This window comes from Neolamprologus brichardi, unplaced genomic scaffold, assembly GCF_056152115.1.
Source record: "Neolamprologus brichardi isolate AB-2024 unplaced genomic scaffold, ASM5615211v1 NODE_ptg000008l+_length_2720982_cov_1, whole genome shotgun sequence".
Lineage (NCBI taxonomy): Eukaryota > Metazoa > Chordata > Actinopteri > Cichliformes > Cichlidae > Neolamprologus > Neolamprologus brichardi.
This window is the reverse complement of record NW_028270135.1, coordinates 2,688,496-2,704,731: the sequence shown is the minus strand read 5'-3', so window position 1 is coordinate 2,704,731 and position 16,236 is coordinate 2,688,496.

The following is a 16,236-nucleotide window of genomic DNA, read 5'->3' as shown; positions in this document are numbered from 1 at the left end:
AGTCTTCTATCCAAAGTTACAGCTATTTATATGAAGTTGTACAAAAACGCTTTTTTTCGTCAAGCCAGTGCGTTTCTTACGATTACATGCATTTGAATGGGGAGCTCGCCCGAAACAAAGTATAGGTTTTCATTATGTGAATAACTTGGAAATCTTAGCTCAAACAGCTTCAAAACCTGTGTGCCCAGCACGGGGATAAAGAAGTGTATTAGATAAAGCCATAAATATGTGTGTCTGAGTCTTCTATCCAAAGTTATAGCTATTTATATGAAGTTGTACAAAAACGCTTTTTTTCGTCAAGCCAGTGCGTTTCTTACGATTACATGCATTTGAATGGGGAGCTCGCCCGAAACAAAGTATAGGTTTTCATTATGTGAATAACTTGGAAATCTTAGCTCAAACAGCTTCAAAACCTGTGTGCCCAGCACGGGGATAAAGAAGTGTATTAGATAAAGCCATAAATATGTGTGTCTGAGTCTTCTATCCAAAGTTACAGCTATTTATATGAAGTTGTACAAAAACGCTTTTTTTCGTCAAGCCAGTGCGTTTCTTACGATTACATGCATTTGAATGGGGAGCTCGCCCGAAACAAAGTATAGGTTTTCATTATGTGAATAACTTGGAAATCTTAGCTCAAACAGCTTCAAAACCTGTGTGCCCAGCACGGGGATATAGAAGTCTATTAGATAAAGCCATAAATATGTGTGTCTGAGTCTTCTATCCAAAGTTACAGCTATTTATATGAAGTTGTACAAAAACGCTTTTTTTCGTCAAGCCAGTGCGTTTCTTACGATTACATGCATTTGAATGGGGAGCTCGCCCGAAACAAAGTATAGGTTTTCATTATGTGAATAACTTGGAAATCTTAGCTCAAACAGCTTCAAAACCTGTGTGCCCAGCACGGGGATATAGAAGTCTATTAGATAAAGCCATAAATATGTGTGTCTGAGTCTTCTATCCAAAGTTACAGCTATTTATATGAAGTTGTACAAAAATGCTTTTTTTCGTCAAGCCAGTGCTTTTCTTACGATTACATGCATTTGAATGGGGAGCTCGCCCGAAACAAAGTATAGGTTTTCATTATGTGAATAACTTGGAAATCTTAGCTCAAACAGCTTCAAAACCTGTGTGCCCAGCACGGGGATATAGAAGTCTATTAGATAAAGCCATAAATATGTGTGTCTGATTCTTCTATCCAAAGTTACAGCTATTTATATGAAGTTGTACAAAAACGCTTTTTTTCGTCAAGCCAGTGCGTTTCTTACGATTACATGCATTTGAATGGGGAGCTCGCCCGAAACAAAGTATAGGTTTTCATTATGTGAATAACTTTAAAATCTTAGCTCAAACAGCTTCAAAACCTGTGTGCCCAGCACGGGGATAAAGAAGTGTATTAGATAAAGCCATAAATATGTGTGTCTGAGTCTTCTATCCAAAGTTACAGCTATTTATATGAAGTTGTACAAAAACGCTTTTTTTCGTCAAGCCAGTGCGTTTCTTACGATTACATGCATTTGAATGGGGAGCTCGCCCGAAACAAAGTATAGGTTTTCATTATGTGAATAACTTGGAAATCTTAGCTCAAACAGCTTCAAAACCTGTGTGCCCAGCACGGGGATAAAGAAGTGTATTAGATAAAGCCATAAATATGTGTGTCTGAGTCTTCTATCCAAAGTTACAGCTATTTATATGAAGTTGTACAAAAACGCTTTTTTTCGTCAAGCCAGTGCGTTTCTTACGATTACATGCATTTGAATGGGGAGCTCGCCCGAAACAAAGTATAGGTTTTCATTATGTGAATAACTTGGAAATCTTAGCTCAAACAGCTTCAAAACCTGTGTGCCCAGCACGGGGATAAAGAAGTGTATTAGATAAAGCCATAAATATGTGTGTCTGAGTCTTCTATCCAAAGTTACAGCTATTTATATGAAGTTGTACAAAAACGCTTTTTTTCGTCAAGCCAGTGCGTTTCTTACGATTACATGCATTTGAATGGGGAGCTCGCCCGAAACAAAGTATAGGTTTTCATTATGTGAATAACTTGGAAATCTTAGCTCAGACAGCTTCAAAACCTGTGTGCCCAGCACGGGATATAGAAGTGTATTAGATAAAGCCATAAATATGTGTGTCTGAGTCTTCTATCCAAAGTTACAGCTATTTATATGAAGTTGTACAAAAACGCTTTTTTTCGTCATGCCAGTGCGTTTCTTACGATTACATGCATTTGAATGGGGAGCTCGCCCGAAACAAAGTATAGGTTTTCATTATGTGAATAACTTTAAAATCTTAGCTCAAACAGCTTCAAAACCTGTGTGCCCAGCACGGGGATAAAGAAGTGTATTAGATAAAGCCATAAATATGTGTGTCTGAGTCTTCTATCCAAAGTTACAGCTATTTATATGAAGTTGTACAAAAACGCTTTTTTTCGTCAAGCCAGTGCGTTTCTTACGATTACATGCATTTGAATGGGGAGCTCGCCCGAAACAAAGTATAGGTTTTCATTATGTGAATAACTTGGAAATCTTAGCTCAAACAGCTTCAAAACCTGTGTGCCCAGCACGGGGATAAAGAAGTGTATTAGATAAAGCCATAAATATGTGTGTCTGAGTCTTCTATCCAAAGTTACAGCTATTTATATGATGTTGTACAAAAACGCTTTTTTTCGTCATGCCAGTGCGTTTCTTACGATTACATGCATTTGAATGGGGAGCTCGCCCGAAACAAAGTATAGGTTTTCATTATGTGAATAACTTTAAAATCTTAGCTCAAACAGCTTCAAAACCTGTGTGCCCAGCACGGGGATAAAGAAGTGTATTAGATAAAGCCATAAATATGTGTGTCTGAGTCTTCTATCCAAAGTTACAGCTATTTATATGAAGTTGTACAAAAACGCTTTTTTTCGTCAAGCCAGTGCGTTTCTTACGATTACATGCATTTGAATGGGGAGCTCGCCCGAAACAAAGTATAGGTTTTCATTATGTGAATAACTTGGAAATCTTAGCTCAAACAGCTTCAAAACCTGTGTGCCCAGCACGGGGATAAAGAAGTGTATTAGATAAAGCCATAAATATGTGTGTCTGAGTCTTCTATCCAAAGTTACAGCTATTTATATGAAGTTGTACAAAAACGCTTTTTTTCGTCAAGCCAGTGCGTTTCTTACGATTACATGCATTTGAATGGGGAGCTCGCCCGAAACAAAGTATAGGTTTTCATTATGTGAATAACTTGGAAATCTTAGCTCAAACAGCTTCAAAACCTGTGTGCCCAGCACGGGGATAAAGAAGTGTATTAGATAAAGCCATAAATATGTGTGTCTGAGTCTTCTATCCAAAGTTACAGCTATTTATATGAAGTTGTACAAAAACGCTTTTTTTCGTCAAGCCAGTGCGTTTCTTACGATTACATGCATTTGAATGGGGAGCTCGCCCGAAACAAAGTATAGGTTTTCATTATGTGAATAACTTGGAAATCTTAGCTCAAACAGCTTCAAAACCTGTGTGCCCAGCACGGGGATAAAGAAGTTTATTAGATAAAGCCATAAATATGTGTGTCTGAGTCTTCTATCCAAAGTTATAGCTATTTATATGAAGTTGTACAAAAACGCTTTTTTTCGTCAAGCCAGTGCGTTTCTTACGATTACATGCATTTGAATGGGGAGCTCGCCCGAAACAAAGTATAGGTTTTCATTATGTGAATAACTTGGAAATCTTAGCTCAAACAGCTTCAAAACCTGTGTGCCCAGCACGGGGATAAAGAAGTGTATTAGATAAAGCCATAAATATGTGTGTCTGAGTCTTCTATCCAAAGTTACAGCTATTTATATGAAGTTGTACAAAAACGCTTTTTTTCGTCAAGCCAGTGCGTTTCTTACGATTACATGCATTTGAATGGGGAGCTCGCCCGAAACAAAGTATAGGTTTTCATTATGTGAATAACTTGGAAATCTTAGCTCAAACAGCTTCAAAACCTGTGTGCCCAGCACGGGGATATAGAAGTCTATTAGATAAAGCCATAAATATGTGTGTCTGAGTCTTCTATCCAAAGTTACAGCTATTTATATGAAGTTGTACAAAAACGCTTTTTTTCGTCAAGCCAGTGCGTTTCTTACGATTACATGCATTTGAATGGGGAGCTCGCCCGAAACAAAGTATAGGTTTTCATTATGTGAATAACTTGGAAATCTTAGCTCAAACAGCTTCAAAACCTGTGTGCCCAGCACGGGGATATAGAAGTGTATTAGATAAAGCCATAAATATGTGTGTCTGATTCTTCTATCCAAAGTTACAGCTATTTATATGAAGTTGTACAAAAACGCTTTTTTTCGTCAAGCCAGTGCGTTTCTTACGATTACATGCATTTGAATGGGGAGCTCGCCCGAAAAAAAGTATAGGTTTTCATTATGTGAATAACTTGGAAATCTTAGCTCAAACAGCTTCAAAACCTGTGTGCCCAGCACGGGGATATAGAAGTCTATTAGATAAAGCCATAAATATGTGTGTCTGAGTCTTCTATCCAAAGTTACAGCTATTTATATGAAGTTGTACAAAAATGCTTTTTTTCGTCAAGCCAGTGCTTTTCTTACGATTACATGCATTTGAATGGGGAGCTCGCCCGAAACAAAGTATAGGTTTTCATTATGTGAATAACTTGGAAATCTTAGCTCAAACAGCTTCAAAACCTGTGTGCCCAGCACGGGGATATAGAAGTCTATTAGATAAAGCCATAAATATGTGTGTCTGATTCTTCTATCCAAAGTTACAGCTATTTATATGAAGTTGTACAAAAACGCTTTTTTTCGTCAAGCCAGTGCGTTTCTTACGATTACATGCATTTGAATGGGGAGCTCGCCCGAAACAAAGTATAGGTTTTCATTATGTGAAGAACTTGGAAATCTTAGCTCAAACAGCTTCAAAACCTGTGTGCCCAGCACGGGGATATAGAAGTGTATTAGATAAAGCCATAAATATGTGTGTCTGAGTCTTCTATCCAAAGTTACAGCTATTTATATGAAGTTGTACAAAAACGCTTTTTTTCGTCAAGCCAGTGCGTTTCTTACGATTACATGCATTTGAATGGGGAGCTCGCCCGAAACAAAGTATAGGTTTTCATTATGTGAATAACTTTAAAATCTTAGCTCAAACAGCTTCAAAACCTGTGTGCCCAGCACGGGGATAAAGAAGTGTATTAGATAAAGCCATAAATATGTGTGTCTGATTCTTCTATCCAAAGTTACAGCTATTTATATGAAGTTGTACAAAAACGCTTTTTTTCGTCAAGCCAGTGCGTTTCTTACGATTACATGCATTTGAATGGGGAGCTCGCCCGAAACAAAGTATAGGTTTTCATTATGTGAATAACTTTAAAATCTTAGCTCAAACAGCTTCAAAACCTGTGTGCCCAGCACGGAGATAAAGAAGTGTATTAGATAAAGCCATAAATATGTGTGTCTGAGTCTTCTATCCAAAGTTACAGCTATTTATATGAAGTTGTACAAAAACGCTTTTTTTCGTCAAGCCAGTGCGTTTCTTACGATTACATGCATTTGAATGGGGAGCTCGCCCGAAACAAAGTATAGGTTTTCATTATGTGAAGAACTTGGAAATCTTAGCTCAAACAGCTTCAAAACCTGTGTGCCCAGCACGGGGATATAGAAGTGTATTAGATAAAGCCATAAATATGTGTGTCTGAGTCTTCTATCCAAAGTTACAGCTATTTATATGAAGTTGTACAAAAACGCTTTTTTTCGTCAAGCCAGTGCGTTTCTTACGATTACATGCATTTGAATGGGGAGCTCGCCCGAAACAAAGTATAGGTTTTCATTATGTGAATAACTTTAAAATCTTAGCTCAAACAGCTTCAAAACCTGTGTGCCCAGCACGGGGATAAAGAAGTGTATTAGATAAAGCCATAAATATGTGTGTCTGAGTCTTCTATCCAAAGTTACAGCTATTTATATGAAGTTGTACAAAAACGCTTTTTTTCGTCAAGCCAGTGCTTTTCTTACGATTACATGCATTTGAATGGGGAGCTCGCCCGAAACAAAGTATAGGTTTTCATTATGTGAATAACTTGGAAATCTTAGCTCAGACAGCTTCAAAACCTGTGTGCCCAGCACGGGGATATAGAAGTGTATTAGATAAAGCCATAAATATGTGTGTCTGAGTCTTCTATCCAAAGTTACAGCTATTTATATGAAGTTGTACAAAAACGCTTTTTTTCGTCATGCCAGTGCGTTTCTTACGATTACATGCATTTGAATGGGGAGCTCGCCCGAAACAAAGTATAGGTTTTCATTATGTGAATAACTTTAAAATCTTAGCTCAAACAGCTTCAAAACCTGTGTGCCCAGCACGGGGATAAAGAAGTGTATTAGATAAAGCCATAAATATGTGTGTCTGAGTCTTCTATCCAAAGTTACAGCTATTTATATGAAGTTGTACAAAAATGCTTTTTTTCGTCAAGCCAGTGCTTTTCTTACGATTACATGCATTTGAATGGGGAGCTCGCCCGAAACAAAGTATAGGTTTTCATTATGTGAATAACTTTAAAATCTTAGCTCAAACAGCTTCAAAACCTGTGTGCCCAGCACGGGGATAAAGAAGTGTATTAGATAAAGCCATAAATATGTGTGTCTGATTCTTCTATCCAAAGTTACAGCTATTTATATGAAGTTGTACAAAAACGCTTTTTTTCGTCAAGCCAGTGCGTTTCTTACGATTACATGCATTTGAATGGGGAGCTCGCCCGAAACAAAGTATAGGTTTTCATTATGTGAATAACTTGGAAATCTTAGCTCAAACAGCTTCAAAACCTGTGTGCCCAGCACGGGGATATAGAAGTGTATTAGATAAAGCCATAAATATGTGTGTCTGAGTCTTCTATCCAAAGTTACAGCTATTTATATGAAGTTGTACAAAAATGCTTTTTTTCGTCAAGCCAGTGCTTTTCTTACGATTACATGCATTTGAATGGGGAGCTCGCCCGAAACAAAGTATAGGTTTTCATTATGTGAATAACTTGAAAATCTTAGCTCAAACAGCTTCAAAACCTGTGTGCCCAGCACGGGGATATAGAAGTCTATTAGATAAAGCCATAAATATGTGTGTCTGATTCTTCTATCCAAAGTTACAGCTATTTATATGAAGTTGTACAAAAACGCTTTTTTTCGTCAAGCCAGTGCGTTTCTTACGATTACATGCATTTGAATGGGGAGCTCGCCCGAAACAAAGTATAGGTTTTCATTATGTGAATAACTTGGAAATCTTAGCTCAAACAGCTTCAAAACCTGTGTGCCCAGCACGGGGATATAGAAGTCTATTAGATAAAGCCATAAATATGTGTGTCTGAGTCTTCTATCCAAAGTTACAGCTATTTATATGAAGTTGTACAAAAATGCTTTTTTTCGTCAAGCCAGTGCTTTTCTTACGATTACATGCATTTGAATGGGGAGCTCGCCCGAAACAAAGTATAGGTTTTCATTATGTGAATAACTTTAAAATCTTAGCTCAAACAGCTTCAAAACCTGTGTGCCCAGCACGGGGATATAGAAGTCTATTAGATAAAGCCATAAATATGTGTGTCTGATTCTTCTATCCAAAGTTACAGCTATTTATATGAAGTTGTACAAAAACGCTTTTTTTCGTCAAGCCAGTGCGTTTCTTACGATTACATGCATTTGAATGGGGAGCTCGCCCGAAACAAAGTATAGGTTTTCATTATGTGAATAACTTGGAAATCTTAGCTCAAACAGCTTCAAAACCTGTGTGCCCAGCACGGGGATATAGAAGTGTATTAGATAAAGCCATAAATATGTGTGTCTGAGTCTTCTATCCAAAGTTACAGCTATTTATATGAAGTTGTACAAAAACGCTTTTTTTCGTCAAGCCAGTGCGTTTCTTACGATTACATGCATTTGAATGGGGAGCTCGCCCGAAACAAAGTATAGGTTTTCATTATGTGAATAACTTGGAAATCTTAGCTCAGACAGCTTCAAAACCTGTGTGCCCAGCACGGGGATATAGAAGTGTATTAGATAAAGCCATAAATATGTGTGTCTGAGTCTTCTATCCAAAGTTACAGCTATTTATATGAAGTTGTACAAAAATGCTTTTTTTCGTCAAGCCAGTGCTTTTCTTACGATTACATGCATTTGAATGGGGAGCTCGCCCGAAACAAAGTATAGGTTTTCATTATGTGAATAACTTGGAAATCTTAGCTCAAACAGCTTCAAAACCTGTGTGCCCAGCACGGGGATATAGAAGTCTATTAGATAAAGCCATAAATATGTGTGTCTGAGTCTTCTATCCAAAGTTACAGCTATTTATATGAAGTTGTACAAAAATGCTTTTTTTCGTCAAGCCAGTGCTTTTCTTACGATTACATGCATTTGAATGGGGAGCTCGCCCGAAACAAAGTATAGGTTTTCATTATGTGAATAACTTTAAAATCTTAGCTCAAACAGCTTCAAAACCTGTGTGCCCAGCACGGGGATATAGAAGTCTATTAGATAAAGCCATAAATATGTGTGTCTGATTCTTCTATCCAAAGTTACAGCTATTTATATGAAGTTGTACAAAAACGCTTTTTTTCGTCAAGCCAGTGCGTTTCTTACGATTACATGCATTTGAATGGGGAGCTCGCCCGAAACAAAGTATAGGTTTTCATTATGTGAATAACTTGGAAATCTTAGCTCAAACAGCTTCAAAACCTGTGTGCCCAGCACGGGGATATAGAAGTGTATTAGATAAAGCCATAAATATGTGTGTCTGAGTCTTCTATCCAAAGTTACAGCTATTTATATGAAGTTGTACAAAAATGCTTTTTTTCGTCAAGCCAGTGCTTTTCTTACGATTACATGCATTTGAATGGGGAGCTCGCCCGAAACAAAGTATAGGTTTTCATTATGTGAATAACTTGAAAATCTTAGCTCAAACAGCTTCAAAACCTGTGTGCCCAGCACGGGGATATAGAAGTCTATTAGATAAAGCCATAAATATGTGTGTCTGAGTCTTCTATCCAAAGTTACAGCTATTTATATGAAGTTGTACAAAAACGCTTTTTTTCGTCAAGCCAGTGCGTTTCTTACGATTACATGCATTTGAATGGGGAGCTCGCCCGAAACAAAGTATAGGTTTTCATTATGTGAATAACTTGGAAATCTTAGCTCAAACAGCTTCAAAACCTGTGTGCCCAGCACGGGGATATAGAAGTCTATTAGATAAAGCCATAAATATGTGTGTCTGAGTCTTCTATCCAAAGTTACAGCTATTTATATGAAGTTGTACAAAAATGCTTTTTTTCGTCAAGCCAGTGCTTTTCTTACGATTACATGCATTTGAATGGGGAGCTCGCCCGAAACAAAGTATAGGTTTTCATTATGTGAATAACTTTAAAATCTTAGCTCAAACAGCTTCAAAACCTGTGTGCCCAGCACGGGGATATAGAAGTCTATTAGATAAAGCCATAAATATGTGTGTCTGATTCTTCTATCCAAAGTTACAGCTATTTATATGAAGTTGTACAAAAACGCTTTTTTTCGTCAAGCCAGTGCGTTTCTTACGATTACATGCATTTGAATGGGGAGCTCGCCCGAAACAAAGTATAGGTTTTCATTATGTGAATAACTTGGAAATCTTAGCTCAAACAGCTTCAAAACCTGTGTGCCCAGCACGGGGATATAGAAGTGTATTAGATAAAGCCATAAATATGTGTGTCTGAGTCTTCTATCCAAAGTTACAGCTATTTATATGAAGTTGTACAAAAACGCTTTTTTTCGTCAAGCCAGTGCGTTTCTTACGATTACATGCATTTGAATGGGGAGCTCGCCCGAAACAAAGTATAGGTTTTCATTATGTGAATAACTTGGAAATCTTAGCTCAGACAGCTTCAAAACCTGTGTGCCCAGCACGGGGATATAGAAGTGTATTAGATAAAGCCATAAATATGTGTGTCTGAGTCTTCTATCCAAAGTTACAGCTATTTATATGAAGTTGTACAAAAACGCTTTTTTTCGTCATGCCAGTGCGTTTCTTACGATTACATGCATTTGAATGGGGAGCTCGCCCGAAACAAAGTATAGGTTTTCATTATGTGAATAACTTTAAAATCTTAGCTCAAACAGCTTCAAAACCTGTGTGCCCAGCACGGGGATAAAGAAGTGTATTAGATAAAGCCATAAATATGTGTGTCTGAGTCTTCTATCCAAAGTTACAGCTATTTATATGAAGTTGTACAAAAATGCTTTTTTTCGTCAAGCCAGTGCTTTTCTTACGATTACATGCATTTGAATGGGGAGCTCGCCCGAAACAAAGTATAGGTTTTCATTATGTGAATAACTTGGAAATCTTAGCTCAAACAGCTTCAAAACCTGTGTGCCCAGCACGGGGATATAGAAGTCTATTAGATAAAGCCATAAATATGTGTGTCTGAGTCTTCTATCCAAAGTTACAGCTATTTATATGAAGTTGTACAAAAATGCTTTTTTTCGTCAAGCCAGTGCTTTTCTTACGATTACATGCATTTGAATGGGGAGCTCGCCCGAAACAAAGTATAGGTTTTCATTATGTGAATAACTTGGAAATCTTAGCTCAAACAGCTTCAAAACCTGTGTGCCCAGCACGGGGATATAGAAGTGTATTAGATAAAGCCATAAATATGTGTGTCTGAGTCTTCTATCCAAAGTTACAGCTATTTATATGAAGTTGTACAAAAACGCTTTTTTTCGTCAAGCCAGTGCGTTTCTTACGATTACATGCATTTGAATGGGGAGCTCGCCCGAAACAAAGTATAGGTTTTCATTATGTGAATAACTTTAAAATCTTAGCTCAAACAGCTTCAAAACCTGTGTGCCCAGCACGGGGATAAAGAAGTGTATTAGATAAAGCCATAAATATGTGTGTCTGAGTCTTCTATCCAAAGTTACAGCTATTTATATGAAGTTGTACAAAAACGCTTTTTTTCGTCAAGCCAGTGCGTTTCTTACGATTACATGCATTTGAATGGGGAGCTCGCCCGAAACAAAGTATAGGTTTTCATTATGTGAATAACTTGGAAATCTTAGCTCAAACAGCTTCAAAACCTGTTTGCCCAGCACGGGGATCTTGAACTGTATAAGATAACGCCTTAAATATGTGTGTATGCTTCTTCTATCAAGACTTACAGCTATTTATATGAAGTTGTACAAAAACGCTTTATTTCGTCAAGACAGTGCGTTTCCTACGATTACATGCATTTGAATGGGGAACTCGCCCGAAACAAAGTATAGGTTTTCATTATGTGAATAACTTGTAAATCTTAGCTCAAACAGCTTCAAAACCTGTTTTTCCAGCACGGGGATCTTGAACTGTATAAGATAACGCCTTAAATATGTGTGTATGCTTCTTCTATCAAGACTTACAGCTATTTATATGAAGTTGTACAAAAACGCTTTATTTCGTCAAGACAGTGCGTTTCCTACGATTACATGCATTTTAATGGGGAACTCGCCCGAAACAAAGTATAGGTTTTCATTATGTGAATAACTTGAAAATCTTAGCTAAAACAGCTTAAAAACATGTTTGTCCATCACGGGGATCTTGAACTGTATAAGATAACGCCTTAAATATGTGTGTATGCTTCTTCTATCAAGACTTACAGCTATTTATATGAAGTTGTATAAACGCTTTATTTCGTCAAGACAGTGCGTTTCCTACGATTACATGCATTTGAATGGAGAACTCGTCCGAAACAAAGTATAGGTTTTCATTATGTGAATAACTTGAAAATCTTAGCTCAAACAGCTTCAAAACCTGTTTGCCCAGCACGGGGATCTTGAACTGTATAAGATAACGCCTTAAATATGTGTGTCTGAGTCGTCTATCAAAACTTACAGCTATTTATATGAAGTTGTACAAAAACGCTTTATTTCGTCAAGACAGTGCGTTTCCTACGATTACATGCATTTGAATGGGGAACTCGCCCGAAACAAAGTATAGGTTTTCATTATGTGAATAACTTGAAAATCTTAGCTCAAACAGCTTCAAAACCTGTTTGCCCAGCACGGGGATCTTGAACTGTATAAGATAACGCCTTAAATATGTGTGTATGCTTCTTCTATCAAGACTTACAGCTATTTATATGAAGTTGTACAAAAACGCTTTATTTCGTCAAGACAGTGCGTTTCCTACGATTACATGCATTTGAATGGGGAACTCGCCCGAAACAAAGTATAGGTTTTCATTATGTGAATAACTTGAAAATCTTAGCTCAAACAGCTTCAAAACCTGTTTGCCCAGCACGGGGATCTTGAACTGTATAAGATAACGCCTTAAATATGTGTGTATGCTTCTTCTATCCAAAGTTACAGCTATTTATATGAAGTTGTATAAACGCTTTATTTCGTCAAGACAGTGCGTTTCCTACGATTACATGCATTTGAATGGGGAACTCGTCCGAAACAAAGTATAGGTTTTCATTATGTGAATAACTTGAAAATCTTAGCTCAAACAGCTTCAAAACCTGTTTGCCCAGCACGGGGATCTTGAACTGTATAAGATAACGCCTTAAATATGTGTGTATGCTTCTTCTATCAAGACTTACAGCTATTTATATGAAGTTGTACAAAAACGCTTTATTTCGTCAAGACAGTGCGTTTCCTACGATTACATGCATTTTAATGGGGAACTCGCCCGAAACAAAGTATAGGTTTTCATGATGTGAATAACTTGAAAATCTTAGCTCAAACAGCTTCAAAACCTGTTTGCCCAGCACGGGGATCTTGAACTGTATAAGATAACGCCTTAAATATGTGTGTATGCTTCTTCTATCAAGACTTACAGCTATTTATATGAAGTTGTACAAAAACGCTTTATTTCGTCAAGACAGTGCGTTTCCTACGATTACATGCATTTTAATGGGGAACTCGCCCGAAACAAAGTATAGGTTTTCATTATGTGAATAACTTGAAAATCTTAGCTCAAACAGCTTAAAAACCTGTTTGTCCAGCACGGGGATCTTGAACTGTATAAGATAACGCCTTAAATATGTGTGTATGCTTCTTCTATCAAGACTTACAGCTATTTATATGAAGTTGTATAAACGCTTTATTTCGTCAAGACAGTGCGTTTCCTACGATTACATGCATTTGAATGGGGAACTCGCCCGAAACAAAGTATAGGTTTTCATTATGTGAATAACTTGAAAATCTTAGCTCAAACAGCTTCAAAACCTGTTTGCCCAGCACGGGGATCCTGAACTGTATAAGATAACGCCTTAAATATGTGTGTATGCTTCTTCTATCAAGACTTACAGCTATTTATATGAAGTTGTACAAAAACGCTTTATTTCGTCAAGACAGTGCGTTTCCTACGATTACATGCATTTTAATGGGGAACTCGCCCGAAACAAAGTATAGGTTTTCATTATGTGAATAACTTGAAAATCTTAGCTCAAACAGCTTCAAAACCTGTTTGTCCAGCACGGGGATCTTGAACTGTATAATATAACGCCTTAAATGTGTGTGTCTGAGTCGTCTATCAAAACTTACAGCTATTTATATGAAGTTTTACAAAAACGCTTTATTTCGTCAAGACAGTGCGTTTCCTACGATTACATGCATTTGAATGGGGAACTCGCCCGAAACAAAGTATAGGTTTTCATTATGTGAATAACTTGAAAATCTTAGCTCAAACAGCTTCAAAACCTGTTTGCCCAGCACGGGGATCTTGAACTGTATAAGATAACGCCTTAAATATGTGTGTATGCTTCTTCTATCAAGACTTACAGCTATTTATATGAAGTTGTACAAAAACGCTTTATTTCGTCAAGAGAGTGCGTTTCCTACGATTACATGCATTTGAATGGGGAACTCGCCCGAAACAAAGTATAGGTTTTCATTATGTGAATAACTTGAAAATCTTAGCTCAAACAGCTTCAAAACCTGTTTGCCCAGCACGGGGATCTTGAACTGTATAAGATAACGCCTTAAATATGTGTGTATGCTTCTTCTATCAAGACTTACAGCTATTTATATGAAGTTGTACAAAAACGCTTTATTTCGTCAAGAGAGTGCGTTTCCTACGATTACATGCATTTGAATGGGGAACTCGCCCGAAACAAAGTATAGGTTTTCATTATGTGAATAACTTGAAAATCTTAGCTCAAACAGCTTCAAAACCTGTTTGCCCAGCACGGGGATCTTGAACTGTATAAGATAACGCCTTAAATATGTGTGTATGCTTCTTCTATCAAGACTTACAGCTATTTATATGAAGTTGTATAAGCGCTTTATTTCGTCAAGACAGTGCGTTTCCTACGATTACATGCATTTGAATGGGGAACTCGTCCGAAACAAAGTATAGGTTTTCATTATGTGAATAACTTGAAAATCTTAGCTCAAACAGCTTCAAAACCTGTTTGCCCAGCACGGGGATCTTGAACTGTATAAGACAACTTCTTAAATATGTGTGTATGCTTCTTCTATCAAGACTTACAGCTATTTATATGAAGTTGTACAAAAACGCTTTATTTCGTCAAGACAGTGCGTTTCCTACGATTACATGCATTTTAATGGGGAACTCGCCCGAAACAAAGTATAGGTTTTCATTATGTGAATAAATTGAAAATCTTAGCTCAAACAGCTTCAAAGCCTGTTTGCACAGCACGGGGATCTTGAACTGTATAAGATAACGCCTTAAATATGTGTGTATGCTTCTTCTATCAAGACTTACAGCTATTTATATGAAGTTGTACAAAAACGCTTTATTTCGTCAAGACAGTGCGTTTCCTACGATTACATGCATTTTTGAATGGGGAACTCGCCCGAAACAAAGTATAGGTTTTCATGATGTGAATAACTTGAAAATCTTAGCTCAAACAGCTTCAAAACCTGTTTGCCCAGCACGGGGATCTTGAACTGTATAAGATAACGCCTTAAATATGTGTGTATGCTTCTTCTATCAAGACTTACAGCTATTTATATGAAGTTGTACAAAAACGCTTTATTTCGTCAAGACAGTGCGTTTCCTACGATTACATGCATTTGAATGGGGAACTCGTCCGAAACAAAGTATAGGTTTTCATTATGTGAATAACTTGAAAATCTTAGCTCAAACAGCTTCAAGACCTGTTTGCCCAGCACGGGGATCTTGAACTGTATAAGATAAAGCCTTAAATATGTGTGTATGCTTCTTCTATCAAGACTTACAGCTATTTATATGAAGTTGTACAAAAACGCTTTATTTCGTCAAGACAGTGCGTTTCCTACGATTACATGCATTTGAATGGGGAACTCGCCCGAAACAAAGTATAGGTTTTCATTATGTGAATAACTTGACAATCTTACCTCAAACAGCTTCAAAACCTGTTTGCCCAGCACGGGGATCTTGAACTGTATAAGATAACGCCTTGAATATGTGTGTATGCTTCTTCTATCAAGACTTACAGCTATTTATATGAAGTTGTACAAAAACGCTTTATTTCGTCAAGACAGTGCGTTTCCTACGATTAATCCATTTGAATGGGGAACTCGTCCGAAACAAAGTATAGGTTTTCATTATGTGAATAACTTGAAAATCTTAGCTCAAACAGCTTCAAAACCTGTTTGCCCAGCACGGGGATCTTGAACTGTATAAGATAACGCCTTAAATATGTGTGTATGCTTCTTCTATCAAGACTTACAGCTATTTATATGAAGTTGTACAAAAACGCTTTATTTCGTCAAGACAGTGCGTTTCCTACGATTACATGCATTTGAATGGGGAACTCGCCCGAAACAAAGTATAGGTTTTCATTATGTGAATAACTTGACAATCTTAGCTCAAACAGCTTCAAAACCTGTTTGCCCAGCACGGGGATCTTGAACTGTATAAGATAACGCCTTAAATATGTGTGTATGCTTCTTCTATCAAGACTTACAGCTGTTTATATGAAGTTGTACAAAAACGCTTTATTTCGTCAAGACAGTGCGTTTCCTACGATTACATGCATTTGAATGGGGAATTTTGCCGAAACAAAGTATAGGTTTTCATTATGTGAATAACTTGAAAATCTTAGCTCAAACAGCTTCAAAACCTGTTTGCCCAGCACGGGGATCTTGAACTGTATAAGATAACGCCTTAAATATGTGTGTATGCTTCTTCTATCAAGACTTACAGCTATTTATATGAAGTTGTACAAAAACGCTTTATTTTGTCAAGACAGTGCGTTTCCTACGATTACATGCATTTGAATGGGGAACTCGTCCGAAACAAAGTATAGGTT